A 21435-nucleotide genomic window follows, 5' to 3' on the forward strand; every position below is an offset into this window, starting at 1 on the left:
AGGGGATTGGTGTAACCACTTGACTATTTATTTCTCAGAGAGAGGACATTTAATCTTTTCACTTTGGCTTCAGTATCGGTAACTCTTCTTTTTTTCTTTTTTTGGCTGTATTGGGTCTTCATTGCTGCATGCGGGCTCTCTCTAGTTGCAGCGAGCAGGGGCCACTCTTCGTTGCGGTGTGGTGGCTTCTCTTGTTGCAGAGCACCGGCTCTAGGCACGCGGATTCAGTAGTTGCGGCATGCAGGCTTAGTCGCCCCGTGGCATGTGGGATCTTCCCAGACCAGAGATTGAACCCGTGTCCCCTGCATTGGCAGGCAGATTCTTAACCACTGTGCCACCCGGGAAGTCCCCCGTATCGATAACTCTTACGGCACTCTCTCTCCCGTAGGTCTTGGTGAGACAAATTTCTCCCCTTCCCTCTGTGTAGAAGGGAGACCCCAATCTCCCGTCCTTGCAGGCGGGCAGGGCTGTGGCTCATGCCTGCAGAGGGTGGTACTGTGGGACACTAAAGTCTTCAAGATCAGAGATATGTAAAAATAATAATATATTTTAGCCAAGCTAATTTTATCCCAGGAATGAAAGATGAGTTTAATATTTTAAAAATCAACCAATGTAATTCACCACCTTAACAGAATAAAAAAGAAAACCAATGATTGTCCTAATATTTCATAAAAACTTGTTCAGTGAAATTCAGTCTATATATGACAAAAACTTAGAGCAAACTAGGAATAGAAAGAAGTTCTTTAATATCACAAAGCACAGCTACCAAAAAAACCAACTGTAGAGATTATACATATGATCAAATATTGAAGGTTCCCCCCTAAAAGCAGGCATGAGGCACGATATTCCACCATCACCACTTAAGTTTAAACACTGTCCTGTTATATAGAGAATGGATAAACAACAAGGTCCTACTCTATAGCACAGGGAACAATATTCAATATTGTTCAATATTCATCACTGTGCTGAAGTTAACCCAGCACTGTAAATCAACTATACTTCAATGAAATAAATTTAAAATAATAATAAAAATATTGTCCTAGAGATCCTCAACATTGCAAGTAAAAGAAAAAAAATACATAGAAACTGATAGTAAGGAAGTGAAAATATCTTTACTTGTAGGTAACGTGATTATGTATGAGGAAAATCTGAAGGGATCTATAAACAAATCATTAGAATTAATTAGCAAATTTAGCAGGGTCGACACAATATTTCCATATACTAGTAACAATTAAGCAATGAATTTTTAAAATGCCATTTATAATAGCATCAACAAATTGAATACTTAATGACAGATGTACATGACATCTGCACTGAAGACCGCAAACCATGGCTGAGAGAAATTAGAGAGGGTCTAGATAAATGTGAAGATGTATCACACTCATGGATTGAGATTCAGTACTGCCAGTTCCCCTCACATTGATCTATAGATTCACTGCAAGTCCATTTCAAACTCCACTGTAGTTTCTTGTCACAATGTCCAAACTGATGTTAAAATTGATAAAGCAGATCAAAGGATACAGAGGCACCAAGACCACCTTTGAGGGGCAGACCCCCAAATTCCAAGACTTTCCGTAAACACGCCATGCTGTCGGCACCAGGCAATGTCGACAAACGGAAGAGGAAGGGACCGGAATGGATCACAGCTGTGCGGTCACTTGATGTAGACAAAACGCCAAGGTCACCAGAAGAGGAAGGGAACATGATTTGATCCCTTTGAAGAGAACGAATCTCCGTTTCTACCTCACACAGTTGATTTAAATGACCATCTTCCTAAATGTAAAAGCAAAAACTATACATCTTTCTGAAGAAAACTTAATAGGGTATTTTCATGAACTTGGGGTAGGCAACAATTTCTTAAACAGGACACTAAAATTCTGTGTCCTGGACATCCTCAACAGTGGAAGTAAGAAAAAAACTACATAGAAATTGAAAATAAGGAAGTGAAAATATCTTTATTTGTAGGTAACATGATTATGCAAGGTTTTTTTTTAGTTGATAAATTGTACTTTATTTTTAAAAAAGAACTCTGTTCCTCGCAATAAAAAAGTGAGCAGTCTCCCACAGACTCTGGGCAGATTTTCAGTATGTACCCGATGAAAGAAACACACTCAGACCGTATAAAGGACTTCTGCACCTCTGTCAGAGAAGACAGTCCATTTAAAAGTATAGACAAAAGGCCCTACAAGCTCTTCACAAAGGAAGATGTCCACATAACAGAGGAGCATACAGCCAGGCACTTAGAATTAATACAAATTAGAAAAACTAACATTAAAATCATGAACTACAACGACCCACCCACGAGAATGGCTCAAATGACATGACAGGAGATGCCAAGTGTAGACAAGGATGTGGAGGGTGGGGGCTGTCTACACCTGGGGGAGAAGCACAGGACGACCGTAATGAGAAGCCGATGACATTTCCCAATAAAGTCGAGCACAGTCCCAATAAAGTTCCTTACTACTGGATCATATGGTAAATGCAGGTTTAACTTTATTTTTTTAAATGCCAGAATGGTGGAACCAGCAATGTCTGAGAGCCCCAGTGGCTCTGGATCATTGCCAGCACCCGGCACTGTCAGTGATTTTACCCACGACCCCTCTCTCGGGGGTGGGCCATGACAGGTGAATGTGCATTTCTCACAAACACTCACAGAAGCTTCTGTTTATAAACCTCAAAAGCCAGAAAAGGTCCAAAAGTCTATGAACAGGACCACAGATAAGAAAGCTGGTGGGTTCATAGCCGGCTCACTCCAGGCAGATGGATGGGTCTCAGATGCATTAGGTGAGTGAAGGAAGGCAGAACAGAGGCACCAGTCCAGGTGGGGTTTACCAGGCATACACATAGCGGAAGCTCATCACAGTGGACGCCTCTATCTCGCGTATTTTACTACATTCAAAACATATTTCGATTATTATTTTATTTTATGATTTTTTTATTGAAGTGTAGTTGATTTACAGTGCGTTAGCTTCAGGTGTACAGCAAAGGGACTGATTTATACGTATGTGTGTGTGTGTGTGTATTCTTTCTCAGATTCTTTTCCGTTATAGGTTATTACGAAATGTTGAATATCGTCCCCTGTGCTAATCATAGGTCCTTGTTGTTTAACTATTTTATATATAGTAGTGTGTATGTGTTGATTCCAAACTCCTAATTAATCCCCCCCCTTTCGCTTTTGGTAACCTAAGTTTGTTTTTAATGTCTGTGAGTCTATTTCTGTTTTGTAAGTTCATTTGTATCAATTTTTTAGATTCCACATATAAGGGCTATCCTGTAATATTTGTCTTTCTCTGTCTGATTTACTTCACTTAGCATGATAATCTCTAAGTCCATCCATGTTGCTCAAATGGCGTCATTTCATTCTTTTTTACCTCTGAGTAGTATTCCGTTGTATATCTGTGCCACATCTTCTTTATCCATTCCTCTGTTGATGGACACTTAGGTTGCTTCCACGTCCTGGCTATTGTAAATAGTGCTGCTATAAACACTGGGTGCAAAATCATACTTCAATTTGAAAAAAGAGATAATAGACTGTAAATGGACCAAAATAGTATCATTTTCTTTATGCAGAAGGTAAACATCAAACATTACTCAAATGTTAACTGTAACATTAATTGAATTAGGGAAACATTGTCTTCTTTCTGTTTTTCTACACCTTCCCATTTTCCTTCAACGATTATGCATTCCCTTTAAAGTGAAAAATCACCTATACTTTCAAAATTAAGCAAAAAGAGCAGGTATATATAAATATGCATATAGTTACGTGAGTTGATACCTTGTAATAGAGGATTATTTTAATATTTATGTTTTGAAAAATCAAATTCAATAAAGATAAGTGCGATTCAGGCACACACGCATCTCCTAAACACGTACTCTCAAAGCAGGTCACCTTGTTACACAGACATTATCCTAGTTCTCCAGGCTGTGGAACAGACTTCCACAAACACAGTGATTTAATCAACACACCTTTACTAGCCACGACTTTCTAAGCCATGACAAGACCATGATCTCCACTGGGGTCTCACGAGGCTGAAATCGAGGTGTCAGCAGGCTGTGGCCCACCTGGAGCCCGGGATCCTCTTCCAGGCCCATTCAGGGACTGGCAGAATTCAGCTCCTTGTGATTATAGAACTTGGGTCCCTGATTTCTTCCTGGCTATTGGCCAGGGTTTGCTCTCAGCAGCGAGGCCCCCCTCAGGTCATGACCCCAGGCCTCTGTCCCCTCATAGGCAGCACACAGCATGGCCGCCGGCTTCCTTCCTGCACAGTCTGACTCTCTACCTTCTGCTAAGGGGCTCACTTGATTAGGCCAGGCCCACCAGGTCATCTCCCTTTGATTAACTCAAAGTCAACTGGCTAGAAACTAATCACTGGAGGGACATCCCAGAATATTCAGCCGCTCCCCTGACACACACACACAGAAGGGGAAGAGATTATTCCGATGGCCTGCACAGTAGTGGGGGCAGGAATCTTGGGGGTCATCTTAGAATTCTGCCTGGTGTAGCCATTATGTTAAAGTAGGCTAATTTCCTACCTATATACTTACGAAATGTAAAATCTTCTGCAACATGGCTGCGGTCAAGAGTAAGGGCCTGGAGTGAACACAGCTGACAGTGCCCTGCTCTGTTTCTTTTTTCTTTTTTTTTTTCTTTCCTGCTCTGTTTCTTGTATGCATGGGCCTCAGAATTCGGTGGCCCTCATCTGTCTGCAGGTTTAACCATCCCCATCTCAACCTGCACCCCCCGCAGGAACTGGCCTAGCATCCCAGAGCTATGTGTCCACACCAGATGACTGAGGGCAGCCGTCTCCCATTTAAGCAGGGCTGGGCCATCCAGAGGAAGGACGCCCGGCCAGGTCCCTCCTCCCAGCTGTCCTGGTGGAGAGCAGGTGAGGGAGAAAGGAGTTGAGGGGGGAGGGGGAGCCCAGGAGCTGACACCCGTGGTTTGGGCAAGTCCTCCGGGAATGGAGGGCCTGCAAGCAAAGAGGGTCTCCGAGCAGAGAGGGGGGCGATGGAGCTGGCCTTCTGGGTACAGCAAGAGTGACCAGAGTGACATCCGGGCAGGACATGCTGAGGGCTGTCAAAGGAAAGGTGGGAGAGGGGCTGGGTGTACACTCAGGGTCATGAAGAACCTGCAGGACAGCTTAGACGCTGGGTGCAAACAGAAGCCAGGATGGACCCCAGAGCTGGGGACGCTGGGGAGGGCATGGTGTCGCAGGCTTGGGCCCCACCCTGGGGGCAGCTGTGGAAGGGGGCCACCATTCGAGACCCCACCTTCTTCCTTCTGCCCTTCGCAGGTGAGGCCTGGGGAGGGGAAGGTACCGGCGGCACAATGGTGGCAGGGGCTGGCTGTGCGGGGTCATGCTGCCCGTGCCTAGGTGTGCAGTGTCCCAAGCGGGTCAGCTGGTCAGCGTCTTTGTGGACAGGAGCTCGTGGCGAGATGGGGACTTGATTTAGAAACGGAAAGCAAATCTCAGAAGGCGGGAGCAAATGACCAATTTTTGCTGCCATAGAAACAAAGATGGTGGGCGGCGGAGCCAGGAGGAGAGGCCGGAGGCCGGAGACAGTCATCTGCGTCTTCTCGTCTAAGACCCGGGACGCCGCTGCCGCTGGCTTTCCACAGCTCCTAGCCTGGCTGCAGTCAGCGCGGGGGAAGTGGTTCTGAGCCTCCTCCCCAGCCTCGTGTCAGTGTGGACCCCACTCCGTGTGCCACCAGGGCCTCCAGTCGTCCCCTCCCATGCTGTCCCCTTTGTCCTGGCAGCTCCAGGTCGAAGCCCGTTAGCATCCTCTCCCTCCTCTGGGCTGCTGACTCAGGGCGAATGCCAGGTGAACATTCTCCTCCCAGGTGCCTGCCCACTGCAGGAACGTGCTCTGCGTCTCTCCTGAGGACCGATGCTCTATGGTATGTCAAGTCAGGGGGACGGGGCTCCCACAGCCCCTGGGGTACAGGAGGGATACTCATTTTTATAGGAAAATCCACATACTCTGATCAGACTCCCGTCATCCATCAGCCAGAGGAGGGGCACCCGGGACCCCAGGCCTTGAAGAGGGAGGGGCTTCAAGGCGGGGACAGCAGTCAGTTCACGTGAAGAATGGCGGGCTCGGGGTCCACCTGGGGGCACCGCCCGGAAGGTTCAGGGAGGGCTTCTGAAGGCGAGGTGGGGTCAGTCAGGGGTGTACAAGGTCCCAGCGTGCAGACACACACCACTCACAGCACACCATGGAGCAGGGAGAGCTGGGACCATAGGGAAAGAGGCTCAGCTGCTAGGCCTGGGGCCATGCGTGCCCACCAGGAAGACGGAATCCAGGCGCTGGTGAGTGTCGGGGCCCTCGGTCAGTGCTCTGCTGGGGGCATGAATTGGAGCCGGCACTTGGGAAATTCTCGGTGTTATCTGCTACCTTTAAATGCACACATACCTTACTGCCCAGAAAGTCTAGGCCTAGAAACGCACCCAAATGAGTGCTTGCCAAGACAGGCATCTGTGCACAGAAGCTGATCCATAGTCAAAAAACGGGTCACCTCAAACACATATCCAAACAGAGAGGTATTTTTAAAAGAAGAAAAGGAAAGCAGGTAAGAGCTGGTGGCTTTGGGGCTCCAAGAGGGCTTGAGTGTCGGGGTGTCCCCAGGCCCTCCTGCAAGTCAGCGCATTTGGGATGAGGCGCTGGTACCTGTCACCTGAGGCCCTGGACATCCAGGGCTTGGTGACAGACAGTGAGTCTCGGCCAGGAGCTCAGGACTGAAGACAGGAAGCCGTCCTAAGGTCAGGGTCGTGGCCCAACAAGCCAGCAGGCAGGGGAGGCAGCAGGAGGTGTGTGTCCCCGCTCGGGCCCTGGATGCCCCACTCCCCAGGGCGGTGCAGGCTCACCCTCCCGCTTGCATCCAGCCCGGTGCGTGAGGCTTGGGGTAGAGCGAGGCTGCTGGGATGACTTCCCACAGGCATCCTGGTGCCCAGGCCTGTGCCCACTCAATGTCCCAGCAGGGAAGGGGGCAGATCCCAGGGGCCTGGGAGAGGGAGGGCAGTGGTGCCCTGCTCCCGGGGCGGTGCGTGGTGTGCCTGCAGCGCGACAGGGTCCTCCTGGGTAAGGAGAGAGGTCAGGAGTGGAGGCAGGTGGTGTGATCACCGGCAGAAGTGTTTTTCTGCCCCATCGCTTAAAGTTCAAAATCCCAGGCCCCTGGGCAGTTGTTAAAACAATCTGTGCAGGACCTGGTGGCCAGCATGAGTGACAGGGCTGCCTCTCAGCCTGGGGTCGGGGGCCCGGGGACACCGAGGGGCAGGGACGTCACTTCCCCACCACAGGTGGAGAAAGAAGGGTCCCGCCTGCCACCACCCTGCCCAAGGGCCTGCTCATCCAGTCTGGCTCTTCCTTGCTTGTCCTTTTGCTTCAGGAGAAGGACAGAACCTTCCCCATGGTCCTCACAGTGGTGCCCGGATGGCACCGTGCCCACGGGCCCCGGCCTGTCCTGCCCAAGCGGTGCTCTCCCAGGGCTGGGACCACAGCACGCGGCAGGGACGTGCACAGCAGCAAAAGCAGATGTCAGGCGGCGCTCTGCTAATTACCAGCAACGTGCAGGAGCAAATTGAGAAATGATGGATTTAATAAATTCCTACATTTTTTGTTTACACCAACAGTGATTTGGGTGCAGGAGGGGGACGTGCTCGGCATGCAGAGCTGCACCTGCCTTCCAGTCGCCGGGCGCCTCCAGGCCAAGCAGACAGGAGGGCGTGTGGATAATTGCATCTTCTTTCCCGTGTGTGGCCATAGGGACCGTTTTAAGGAGGAGGCCGCGGTGAAGCCCGTTTAACTTCAGACATCCACGTGACTCTGGGGAGGACCCCTCCGTACGCAATAAATCACCGTCGTCCAGCCACACAGGCACCCGCCAGACCCCACGGCGGCTCTGTGGGCCCAGCTCTGTCTGGGGAAAGAAACTGGGCCACCATGGAGGACGTGGCGGAGACCCCTTGCCGTGTTACCCCCCGACTGCTGAACAGATAGGACCACGGCAGCTGGGAAGGCCCCGCTCCAGCCCGGCCCTGCCCTCCGCCACGGCGTGATGTTGGACACGGATGTGAAACTCTTCCGAGCTCCGTCCTGAGTCTCCAACTCAGACGTGGAGAGAGGGTCCCTGGAGCTCAGCCCTTCCTGCCAAGGAGTCACCTGGGCCTGCTGGGGAGAGGGTGGGCGGAGAACCATTCTCTGAGCCTCATGAGGGGAGCAGTCAGGACCTCCGCCCATAGCACAGGGAGCCCCCCAGCCTGCCAGGCCGGGCCTCACCCCAGGACCAGCTGTGATCGAGCCCTTTGCCCCCCGGGCTCTCCATCCCTGGCTGCCACCCAGGCTCCTGGTGTCGGGTCTGGATGCTCGGGGCCTTTAGCATGGCTTCTCGGGCTCGTGGGCCTTGTGTGTCCCGCCCTCTACCCGGCCCCCAGGTCCCCATGAGGCACACAGCCCCACACACTGGCCGTTCCACCTGGCACGGCGCTGCGCCACCATCAGGGCCGTCCTGCTGTGCTGCCCAGGGGACCAGCAGACTCACCTCTGCCCCCATGAGGTTAGTCCCCCGCGGGGTGAGGGCCCTGCTGCCCCCACCTGAGGGCAGAGCCACGCCCTGATCCGAGGATGGAGCCAGGCCGCCCCAGGGCGGGCCTCCCCGCTTCTCCTCCCTCTGCAGTGGGTGTGGGAGCCTCCAGGACCCCGTTAGCATTCCAGGAGCTGGGCCACGGCTGACAGCGGCGGCTCAGCACAATTTACAGCTTTATCTCCTGTTACAAACTTGAGTTCAGCGATGATAAATCGGGGCTGCAGAGCCAGCCAGCGACATCACGTTGCAGGAGGGATGGAGCACGACCTCCTGCTCAGACACAGCATCCCGAGCGGTGCGTCTGCAGTCCTGGGCCCCTCGGCCTGTCTCCTGGTCCAGGTGGCAGCGCCTGGCTCCCCATCACCGTCACCGGCAGAGCCCAGACCAGTGCTGAGAGGATGTTTCTAGAGCAAATGTGCACACGGTGCGGTGCGGCACGGCCTCCGTCCAAATGCCTTGCCCGCAGTGAGCGCCTCACCTGAGGTAGGGACTCCTGCCCCGCCCCAGCTCCACCCGTGCCGCCGGGAGCAGAACCATCCATCTGAGTTTAATTTGGAAGTTAGACCCTGTTCACACTCCATTATGTGGCAGAATGAGTTGCCAAAGCCGGGGAGCTGGCGGGTGTGGAGGCTGATCTATGGCTTCATTAATCAGGGGAGACTGGGGTGGAGGCCAGGAGGCCAGCAAGGTCATTGGAGCGGGGAGCCGGCCAGCAGCCTCAGGGCCGGGTGCCGCAGGACACCCACCTGGGCTGTGAGCTGTGGCCTCCAGATACCCCCGTCCGACCTGCTTCCTACTGCCCGGCACCTGGGCACCGAGGGACCCCTGCGCAGGGACCCCTGCCCACAGGGCTGGACTGCTTCCTGGATGTCCTCAATTCCAGGCTCCCCCGTGAAAGGGGAAGACGGGCCACCGTGGGGAGGTTGGGACAGGTCCCAGCAGAGGGCCGAGGCCTCCCTGTGCCATGGACAGAGGTGCTGGGTCTTGGGCTCATTCCGGCTCAGTAGCAAGCACCTTCTCCCCCACTGGCTGCCAGGCTAAGGCAGTGGGCTGAGGCCGTGTGGGGACGGGCTAGCTTTGGGGACAGCGGAGGAGGGGCACGGGCTCAGAGGAGGAGAGACATGGACTCCTCAGAGGAGGTTTCAGGGAATGCTGGGGTCCCGCCTGGGCGGGGAATGGAAAGGAGCAGGCAAGACCCTGCTGCAGGTGTGAGCGGAGGAAGCCACCCCCAGGCGTGGCTTCTGGGATCACTTGCAGAAGCTGCCTGTTCTCACAGAGCCGCTGGAAGGGAAAGGGGGGCGCGCCAGGAGGGGCCCTGCTCCCCAACCCCCCTCACTGCCTGGCAGCAGCGCAACTGGCACACACCTGCACCTCAGCTGGGCTCACCTGCAGAGCTACGCCGGACCTGGGACATGGGCCGTGAGCTGGCGTGTGGTCTGCAGGACGACTCTGCTCTGTTGAATTGCCCCCCCGGCTCCTCCCAGACCCACCCTCCACCTCCGTGAAGTGGGAGTGGTGATCCCACTTCGGTCAAAGGGTTTTGCGTTGGTCCCATTGTTGGGCTAAATGAGATGACGGAGGACACGTGTCCAGCTTAGCTCTGAGGGAGGATCGGAGTGGGGGCTTGACTCTTGTCCACGGGCACCCCAGGCTTGGAGACCCATCTACCCATCCACCCAGCACTCAGGATCCTGGCCGTGGGCCCTGGAACCCCAAGACTCAGCTGACAGGAGAACTCTCAGGTCATTCACAAGGAAGAAATTCCAGCCACAGAACTTAAAGTTGGGAGACACCCTAGAGATAAGTGTCCAGACAGGTCCGGGGATGGTGCATGGTTTCCTTCCCAACCAGGCAGGACGTGGGGTGACCCTGAGGGGGGGGGGCGGCAGCTGAACACCACCCCCCGACCCTGCCCGCTCATTGCCCCCGAGGGGGACCCTGTGGCCCCAGGAGCACCCAGGAAGCAGGAGTCCGAGCCCCCATGAAAGCAGGAAGGGGCAACAGCAAGCTCACCAACCCCATCCATCGTTCTCTGCCCTTTTCTCTGTCCTTTGCAGAACCAGTGGGCAATGCAACCAGGAGGGTGCCTCCCGGCTGGGCTCACCTTCCTGGGAGGCGTCTGCCCTCGGGAGGAGCAACTCGGGACTAAAGGGACTCTTGTCACTCCAACTTAGCAGGGCAGGAAGCTCGCCGCGAGGAGCTGAGACACAGCCAGGAGGTCTTGGCAGCCTTGAGAAGCATGAACCTCAGATGCTTTCTGTGCTTTTTTAGGGGCAAAGTGAGGGTGCGCAGAGGCAGGGTGCACGTGGCCTTGATGAGAAGGGTCCGAAGCACTTGCAGGGGCTGCGTAGAGCCCCCTGTTCCTCAGAGGCGCCGGCCAGGGCCTGAGAACCTCCTGCACTCATGAGCCCCACCGACCAAGGCAGAATACGTCATATTCAATTATCCCATGAAAATAAAACAGGGGCCCTCACGATTCAACACCCCCATTAGCTAATAATTCAGCACAGATTCTCATCTAATGTGACTATATTTTATGCAAATTATTTCGGACAAGAATTCAGTCCCTAATAACATTGATCTTCATAAAATTGTCACCGAGCATCTTGTCCTGGGCCCTGCCTTTTGCTCAAGGCTGCAAATCGAAAAGGAAGATGGGCTGCCGATGGACCTCGTGGCCTGGAGCCTGGGGTGGCCTCCCCACGTCATCTGTGGGGCTCCTGAGGGAGCCCACGGCCAGCGAGGACGTCCCGGCCGATGCTGCCGGGTGGGGCGGGCGGAGGCCCTCTGGGTGGCTCGGGCCTCTGCGCACAGATGTCTCTGGCTCCTAGGACACTTTGGGAACAGGCCGACGGCCTTCTCGAAAGGCCAGTGGATGTGTGAGTGTGGCTGACGGGCACCTGCGGGCACTTGATGGGAGATTTATCGCGGGACTCCACAACTCGGCACAGCCAGTGCCCTAATACGTTACCAGGCTTGTTGAAATATCAGTTTTGCACATGGCTTCACACAGCTGCCTGCGGCCTTGCTCAGACCTATTACTTAATTCTTCTGTCATTAAGAAATCCAATCTCTGATTCCAGTGGAATTGGAGGGAGCGGGTGAGGTGCAGGCTAATAGACCTCGAACCATTCGCTAATTGTGGTTCCTCCAACCCCGAGTGAAACGCAAGGGAATCCAGTAGCTCCTGGAGAAGCAGAGCCCAAGCAGGTTTGGGGTCCGGGTGGCCGTCTTCCCTCCAGCCGTGAGTGACTCCCTTTCCAAACCCCGATGGAGAAACACAGCATCGCAGGTGTGATTTCCAAGCCCCTCCTGCTATGGCTGCTCCCTCCAAGTTTCTCAGCCATCTGCCCTGCAGGGGGGTCAACGGCGGCTCTGACAACGGAGGAGCCGTGGAGGACGCCCCTGCCCTTTCCACTTGGCTGCACATTTCCCCACGCCCTCCAAAGCCTCAGCTCTGAGGACGGGGTCATCCGGGCCCCCTCCCCATGTCCAGGCTCCTTTCCCTCCTCCCTCCATCCAGGACGCCCTTGGAGTGATGGATGACTTTGTCAAGTTCCACCCTCTTCCTCCTCCAGGGAGGTCTGTTGACAAGTTTTCTATATCACAACCTCCTTTGTAATTGAGGACATTAATTTATTTCTCCATCCTGTTAGCTCCATGCTAAGCAGGCCCCAGTCCTAACCATTTGAAGTTTGTCTCTGCCAACCATCAATCATTTGCATCTCCCCCGAGCCCTTTCCAATAAAAGGATTCTTTTGGTTCACCTGGAGGAAGTTGTCCACTGTCTCGTCAACCTCTATTCACAGCCAAACGAAACAAGGGCAGATTTTTTAAAGAATCAGCCCCAGCCTAAATGACTGTAGACAACTAATTTTCTCTGCCATCCAGCACGCAGCTCCCACCGCGTCCCTTACAGGGGCAGCCACGGCAGCTTTTCACACCCCAGTCCTTTTTCTCAGCTGCTGCTCGTAGCAGTTTGGCCCACATCCAAGCCTGGTTACCTGTTTTGGCTCCAACTTAAAGTTCCTGTTTGTACTGTGGGTAGTTTTTGAGTAAATGCACCTAAGACAAGGAGGAGGTGCCTGGCTGGAGTGCTGGCTCAGGGCTGGCCTGTGTCCCCACTGGGGAGCCAGCCCTTCGTCATCTGGGTCTCAGTAAAGCCTGAGGTGTCAGCTCCCCCAGCTGCACCCACAGTCTGAACAAGCTGCTTCATCCGAGGTAAGACTTGGCCTCATGTCTTCAGCCTCACCCAGAGGCACTGGGAAGGGGCCCCGACTTGAAGTGCTTTGCAGCCGGTGAAGACAGGGGAGTGCACTTGTACCCTCACCCTCGGGCTCCAGGGGCAGCGCAGGTTCAGGGCCCAGGGTGCACAAGCCCTCTGCCTGCTCGCAGAATCTAGAGGTCCAGGGAAAGCCATGAAAAAGACCCCGTCTGCTGAGAGATTTTCATCAGTTTTTGTTTGCAAGGTCAAGAGAGTGATTGAAACCCATTTAACTTGTATCATGGCAAAATATACCAAGATATGGAAGGTCAGTATAGGAAAGGTGGACAGTGTGACTGGCCTTCATTCATTTCCCCCGATTTCATTGTTAGCTCATCCATCCACCCATCCATCCACCCATCCAACCACCTACACATTCACCCATCCACACTTCCATCCATACACCCACCCATCCACCCATCCATCCACCCAGCCGTCCATCCAGCCATCCATTCATCCACCCACCCATCCATCCATCCACCCACCCATCCATTCATCCATCCATGCACCCAGTCCTTCCTCCCTCCCTCCCTCCCTCCCTCCCTCCCTGCTTCTTCCTTCCTTCTTCCTTCCTTCTTTCCTTCCTTCCTTCCTTCCTTCCTTCCATCCTTCCTTCCTTCCTTCCTTCCATCCTTCCTTCCTTCCTTCCATCCTTCCTTCCTTCCTTCCATCCTTCCTTCCTTCCCCCTGGTGCCTTCTTACTGTCAGCTTCCGGGGCTGGGGGGTTGTGAACGGCCACCCAAGGGGCTCGTGGCTGGATGTGCTCTGGATCTTCCTGACTTTCTCTGGACCTCACAATTCCAGTGGCTCCCATCCAAGGTTTTGGGGACCGAGAGAGGCCATTCTGCTGCCTCCATCTGGCGGGCTGACTCTGGCCTCTGCTGTGGAGCTCTCCAGGGTGCTGGAGTGAATTTGCTGGGATGGGTTAAGAAGTCTGTGGGAGAGGAGATGGTGACTTGGACCCGGTGACAGTGTGGGGGAGGGAGGAGAGGATGAACTGACAGAGATTTTGTAGGAGGTGGCAGAGCCTGGTTGAGTGAATGCAGGAGCAGCAGAGGGAGGAATCCAGGTCACAGTCCTGTGCTGGGCTTGGAAGAACGGTGGACAGGGGTGCCTTGGCTGGGATGGGGGACAGAAACAATGGTTGATGTCATGGGGAAGGTGACAGATTCTCCTTGTACTGTAAGTTCATGAGGTCGGGGACCGTGTCCGTCTTGTCTCCAGTGCATTCTGGTGCTGGCACAAATGACAAGAAGTAACATTTGAAAAGAAGAAACGCAGTTGGCTTTACACTGAATCTGGGGGCCTGTGAGTTTGCCAACCGAGGCAGCCATGTGTGGCGTTGACAGCTCCCTCCTGGGTTCACAAAGGAGGCTGCTCCACCGGCAGCTACCGCCCACCCCTGGAACCACGTGTCTCATGCACAGAGTGCCCAGCAGGAGTTGCCGCAGGGAACCAGCTGGTCCATCAGGAGAGCACCGACCTCGTGGCTTGGTCGCTGTGGTTCTCCATGTGTTTCTGTCCCCTGATAGATTCTCATCTGTCATCACATCACAGGGTGGGCCCCATGGGTCTCCCACCTGCCACGGAGCCTTCCTTGTTAATTGGGGGGAAGCAGAATGGCCAGGTTGCAGGGGCTCTGGGTAAGCAGATGCTTTGGGGGGCAAGACTGGAGCAGGAGTCGGGAGGCTGGTGACTGACTGGGGGAGGAGCTGACGCTCATGTCCTGCGTTGCCCCATGTGGTCACTGTGCCAGTTAAGCATCATGTTAACTTGACAAGAAAGGTCACCATCCACACAGACCAGGGACCTGTGGTCACAGAAGTTGGGCAGCCTCAGCAGACCATCCATCCCTCAAGGAACCCAGCAAGGGCTGTGGCCAGGAATCTCCGACCCCAGGGCCCAGGAAGGTCTTCAGAAGGTCAAGGGTGTCCGGCTGCCTCAGACAGGTGGGTCCCCACAGTGTCCCTCGAAGGACCAGCTAGAAACCCCACCCACTGTGGCTGCCAAGCCCTCCCCCCGTCCCCGCATCCCTGGGGGTGTCGTCTGGCAGGCGCTCAGGTGTGAGAGTGGCCAGCACACAGGCCCCTGCTCCCAAGTCAGGGAACACCTTCCAGGTCAGCCGACAAAGGACGCTGGCCCCCAGTGAGTGGAGAGATAGAGACCTTTGGACTTTGCTGGAATTTCAAACGTGATCTGAGCCAGGGTGGGTCAGAGGCCCAAGGCTGCATTTCAGCAGGAAAAAAAAAGAAAGGGCTTCTGAAAAATAGAATGCAGCCTCCTGTTCTGTACGTGATGTATTGGTCACACGAGGGGAAAGGGCTCAGATGGCAGTGCCACCCGGAGCCACAATGCAGAGGCCAGACCCACCCCGGCAAGCACGGCTCTCATCAGATGTGCTGTTGAAGAGCTTCTCAGTGTATTAGTACAGCCGCAGCCTTGTTTAATTAGCTGTTTCACGTATAGTCCCTGACCTTTTTGTTAAAAAAAAAAAAGGCTGTTTCTTTCCCCCACTGGTTTTATTTTAACTGAGATGTGAGGCTCCCACCACCATCCTGGTTGTGAGATCGCTGTGCTCATGAAGGCCTCTCAGGTGCCAGGTGTGTGTCACCACAGCCCTGGTCCCTGCCTCTCTCTGCCAAGGAGCTCAGCTGCTCCTCTGCTTTCTGTCCCTGTGGTCCGGGGTAGCACAGGGCTTTGGGGGGAGACGGGGACCCTGCTGGTCCTGGCCTGGGTAATTTCCATGGACTGGGTAGCCCCTGGGCAGCAATGTTAGCCACTGTGTCCCTGACACATAAAGTCGACGGGCTTGCCCAGGACTCCCATTCTCTGGGACATTGACCCTCCAGGAGGGTATAGGCCACCTGCCTGGGAGCCAGAGGCATAACAAGGACCCTCTTGCATCCCCTTGAGCCCCCAGAATGGAGAAACAGAGCACAGGGCACTGGGCCCCTAGAATAAAACCCCAACATGAGGCCAGATTTCCGAAGCCTCAAGTGACCCAGCCCACATCAGCCCAGCTGACAGCCCTCCCTAACTCTACCCCTAACGCTAACTCTAACCCCAGCCCAACCCTCCCCTCCACCTCCCAAGCTTGCTCCCACCCACATGGGGCTCTGGCATTTCCATTCCCTCTACCTGGAGTGTGTGTTGGGGGGGTGGGGGGCCACCCCTGGCTTGACCACCTCTCTGCGTGGACATCCCATCTCAGAGGTGTCCCCTGCCCCAGCCACTCACTGGTCCACCAGCCTTGTCCCCTCGTCACTCTCTGAAATCTTTCTGGTAGTAAATGTTTTTGTTGGTTCTGTGTCATTCAGCATCTCTCGTCTCTAAGCCCCACAGAGGTAGACCCTGATTTGAGCCTGTGGCTTTCCCCAGGCCTCGGAGGGTACCAGGCACAGGGTCGGTGACCAGCAGCTACTTGTAGAATGGATTCCAGCTGTGAAATTCCAGGATGTCTGTAAAGTGGGCTTCCTTGGTCCTTGGAGCCATGAACAGCCATAAACTTCAAACACGTCCTTCAGCTCCTTGTGGTGGGTGGAAGGGCATGTAGGAGAATTAGGGAGAGTCTACGCGTCATTCCAAATCACAGGTGACCTGCCTCCAGGGAAGGGAGCGTGACCTCCCTCTGCAAGGGTGGGCTGCGCACGGTGACTTTCTCCCAAAGTGCCATGTGGGAATGACCTCCCTCTGCAAGGGTGGGCTGCGCACGGTGACTTTCTCCCAAAGTGCCATGTGGGAATGACCTCCCTCTGCAAGGGTGGGCTGCGCACGGTGACTTTCTCCCAAAGTGCCATGTGGAAATGACCTCCCTCTGCAAGGGTGGGCTGCGCACGGTGACTTTCTCCCAAAGTGCCATGTGTGGAAAAGGACAAAGAGGAACCTTACAGTGAGGACGTCTGGCAGACACACCTCAGGCCGGTGAGCAAGGTTGACCTCACAGGGATCAGCCATGGTGACAGTGTGTCCTTGGTAAGCTATCATATGAAGGGCACTTCGCCTCTGTGGTTCCCAAACCCCAAGACCCCAGTCTAACCATGAGAAAAACACCAGACAAATCACCATTGAGGAACATTCTATAAAATGCCTGCCCAGGGCTCCCCAACACTGCCAAGTTCATCAAAATCAACAAGGGACATCTAAGAAATTGTCACAGCCCAGAGGAGCCTAAGGAGACATGACGACCACACATAATGTGGGTCCTGGTTAGTGTCCTGGACAGAGAAAGCACATTAGGGCAGCACTAGGTGAAACTGAGCAGGACCCCTCAGGGCATCCCCAGGGACAGACACCATTCCCCCCCCCCCACATCCCCTGCCTCTTGTTTGGAGAAAAGTTTTATCCTCCTAGGCCTTCCCAGAGTTCCAAAGAGCAAATTTAATAAGAGGGGTGAGAAAATGCAGAAACAGTCAAGCAAGACAAAATAATAATAGTTTAGCCATTAAACAAAGCCAAAGACCTTTAGTTCCTCCTCAAGGGCTGTAGGTAATATCTTGAGCCATGCCCTTGTGTTGTTTTGCAGGTACTAAAACCCCCACCAGGTGGAAGAATTTACCTGCGTGTTACCCATCAGCACGTAGACCCCAGACTGGCTGGAACCAAAAGGCTGACGACTGAGATTCCTGAAACATCACCCTGTTACCTCACCACCAACAAACCTATCCAAGAATTATGCATGAGCTGATCACACACTCCGAGACCCTCTCCCTCATGGTGTCTTTAAAAACCCTTCCCTGAAAACCATGTGGAATTTGGGTCTTTTGAGCATGAGCTGCCCATTCTCCTTGCTTGGTGTCCTGCAATAAACACTGCACTTTCCTTCACCACAATGTGGTGTCAGTAGATTGGCTTTACTGTGGAGTGAACCCAAGTTTGGTTTGGTAACACAAGTTACATACAGGTTTGTTTACTTAATAACAGTATATAAATATTGTTCATTGATTGTGACAAATGCAACAAAATAATGAAACATGTTAGTAACAGGGGAAACTAGCTGAGGGGTATATGGGAATTCTGTGCTCTCACAATTTTTCCTATAAATCTGAAACTGTTTTAAAACAAAATGTTAATTTTAAAATGTCTATGCACAGATGCAGTTACTGAAATGCCCGTCATGATTGTGGGACGGTTCTATAAAGTATGAGACATCCAAGCAATGAAATACTACACACCCCTGGAAAAGGACAGCCAGGAACTCAGTTACATCCAAAAATCCTCAGACTTTAATGTTAGCTGGAAAAGTAGGATTAAAAATCCATAAAGATATAATCACAACTCTACAAAAATACTGAAAGAAAAGCGGTTGGGAGAGGTAACCCAACAAAGGCCCAGAGCGCTTTCCTGGAGGTGGGAGCCCCGGGCTCTCTAAGGACCAGTCATTGCTTTGCTGAGAAATGGGTGCACACACGAAACAGCGGCTAGAGGGGCGGGCCGGCTAGAGCAGAGCGCACAGCAATTTCCAGGACCGTGCTTATTTCAGGAGCGTTCGGCTGGCATGATATCTTGGAACTGAGCTACAGGAGCTTCTGTATTTATCACCTTTGCCACCAAAGCTGTAAATCCTCTGGCTTAATTTTGCTAAACACACGGCGTTGCGAACTGCGGGCGTTCAGAGTGGAGTGTGCCCATCCAGGCCCCGAGAATGGGATTTGGACTCGACACCATCCAGACACCGCCCAGCTTTGTCGCTCCGCCAGGAAAGGGCAGCGAAGCCGCCGCGGCCAACAATAAGCTGCCTATCCTATTAGGAGATGTGGCCTGTTCCACTCTGAAGATTAAAAATTTCGGGAGTAAGTCCAGGACTTGTCTGACATGACATTTTGGAAGCAAAACCTCACAAACTTTTGTGCTCGGTGGTAATAGGATAACATGCCACAGCGGCAGCGGTAATTGCCCTGCCCTCCCCTCCCGTGCCCTCTGCCCCGAGACACGTCGCCACACAGCTGCCGCCTCCAGAAAATGAGCTGGAGGGGCTGCGGGCAGGTGGGCAGGGCGGGGATCTGACATGGACGTCCCCACGGACATGAAAGAGGCTCGCCCTCCTGGCCCCTCTGTCATCCCTTCGCCAAGGCCAGGATGGGCGCCCAGCAGGCAAGCCCCTCCCCGGCCCAGCAGACGTGGCGGGAGTGGGGTCACCCTCCCTCCCTGGGAGGCTTTGGGCAGGGGTCTCCTTCCGGCCGAATGTCGTGGGCAAGAGGTTGACTCACACTCAGGGTGCTGCACAGGTGCAGCATTTCAAGGTCCGCAGAGACTGAAGCCCCCCTCAGGTAACTCCCCTCCTGCGAGAGCCTCACAGAGAGCCCTGAGGGCCACACGGTTGGCGGACAGTGGTCCACAGCGTGACCCTGGGGATTTTGAACACAGCTGTTGCCACAGGGTGTCGGAGTCCAGCCTCCTCCAACGTGAAGGAAGTCCAGTGGCCAGGAGCCCAGGGCACTCCCGAGAGGACGGTCGGTGGGTTTTCAGATGAAAAGATTGGAGGCGTGTGTGTGTCCGGGGCTGGGGAACAGCCCACCCCCAGGCTGCAGCGGCCTCTTCTGTAACAAGCGAGGACGGACACTCTGGGGCCCCTGTTGCCTGGACATGATGGACAGAGTGACAAGGTGGCCGTGGGGTGTACTCAACAAGTGCCCAGGCACCCCGCACACAGGGAAGATGAGCAGAGCATTAGGGTCAAAGCCTGAAGCTTCCAGAAGGGGCAGGTGAGTGAAGGTGAAAACTCTGGTGGGAGCGGAGTGGCGGGAACAGAGGGGAGGGCAGGATGGGGACTGATGGCCCGCTCGGTGGCCACCAGGAGCCCTCGGGGGAGGAGGTGTGGGCCGAGGACCCAGCTCTGTCCGGTGAGCGCTGAGTCAGTCACCGGGCCCTGCACTTTCTATTCTCAATAACGGCAACTCCCTGATCACCCGTCGCCCCGCAGCCAGGGCGCTGGTTCCAGACCCCCCTCCCCCAGACCCCTGCCCCACTGTGTGCCCCAGTACTCTGTACCCGTGTCTTTAGGGTGGGCACATCCCAACCTGAAACCCTTCAAGGGCTCCACTCGGGGTGAATTTCAAATCACCATTGGAGGCTTTTGGGGCCCGGCTTGGTCTGGCCCAGCTGCAGACCCAGGCTGCCGCCTGTCGGCTGTAAGGACAGAGATCTTACACCATCCCCACAGGGTCAGCATCACATTCCAGATGGAGGTGTGGCAGAGTGACAGGAAGACAGGGGGAGAGAGAGGGAAGGAGAGCTGGGGTGGGGGGAGGAGGGAGGAGGGAGCCAGGTCCTCAGAGAGCAGAGCGTCTGCCAGCTCTGGAGGTCGGTTCAGAAAAAGGCCCCAAGAGGGACACCAGCGAGTGACAAGTGCTTCTCTGCGGTGAAGACGGGCCCCAGGCTCAGGGGCTCAGCCTGGTCGCCCCTCAGCGAACTCGGGTGAGAGCCCCTCACCAGCTCCGCCGCCCTCGGCTTCACTGCCTTTCCGTTCTGCACTGTGCATCGTCACTGCATCGTTCTCCAAGCCCCACTCTGCTCAGAAAACTTCCCATGATGGCCCCGACCCCTCAGGAGTAAAGTCCTCCTTCCCCACCTGTCCCTCCACCCCCAGGTCCAGCCCTGGGTCTTTTTATGACACCCAGACCATGACGTCCTGCATGGAATTATGAGATCAGGATGGCTTCGTTTCCCCATGAGCCAGAGCACAGGGTCCTGGGTTACAGATGCATGGATGGAGACAGAGAGACAAATGGATGAATGGATGGACAGAGGGGTGGACGGAGCGATGGACAGATGGATGGAAGGACAGTGGGTATGTGGACGAAGGGTGGGAGGGAAGAATGGTTGAGTAGATGGGTAGACAGAGGGAGAGAGAGGAAGATTGATAAGAGAATAGACTGATGACAGGTTAGATAGATAGATAGATAGATTAGATAGATAGATGGTAGATAGATTAGATAGATAGATGGTAGATAGATAGATTAGATAGATAGATGGTAGATAGATGGATTAGATAGATGGTAGATAGATAGCTGATCAATAGATACATAGATAGATGATAGATGATAGATTGATAGGTAGGTAGGTACTAGATGCATCTCTCTGTATATGTAAATACTGATGCATCTTTATACGTGTATATGCATGTATATACGTATCACATATCTTTGAATATTTGAGTACTATGAGTAAATATTTGTACTTCTCTTTGCTAAGTCTTTCAAAATTTTCTTTGGACTAAAAAAACAGAAGTGTTATTTAGGACAAACGACAAAGAACACAGCCTCACATTGATCATGGGTAAATGTGTAGGGCATAGGGCACAAGGCATAGCGCACAGGGCAGGCTCCAGACCAACAAAGCCGACACACGGACCTGAGCCCCCCGAGGAGAGGCCCTTGCGAGTTTCAGGATGAAGATCACATAACCTCAGCTCTGACAATCTCCCAGCTTCACACGGTGTCCAGGGACCTGGCCTGTGGGCTGCAGCTGACTCTCCGAGTTGACCACGAAGCTTCTTCCTGAGCCTGGTTTCCATCCCTCAGGGACAGTTCTCGGAAGTGCCATGGTGACGTACCTGGGATTTCTTCCACGTGCCTGGCAGCTCCTCCCA

This window comes from Delphinapterus leucas, chromosome 11 (assembly GCF_059928025.1).
Source record: "Delphinapterus leucas isolate spDelLeu-1000000601 "Yukka" chromosome 11, BTC_Dleu_Yukka2, whole genome shotgun sequence".
NCBI classification, from domain to species: Eukaryota; Metazoa; Chordata; class Mammalia; order Artiodactyla; family Monodontidae; genus Delphinapterus; species Delphinapterus leucas.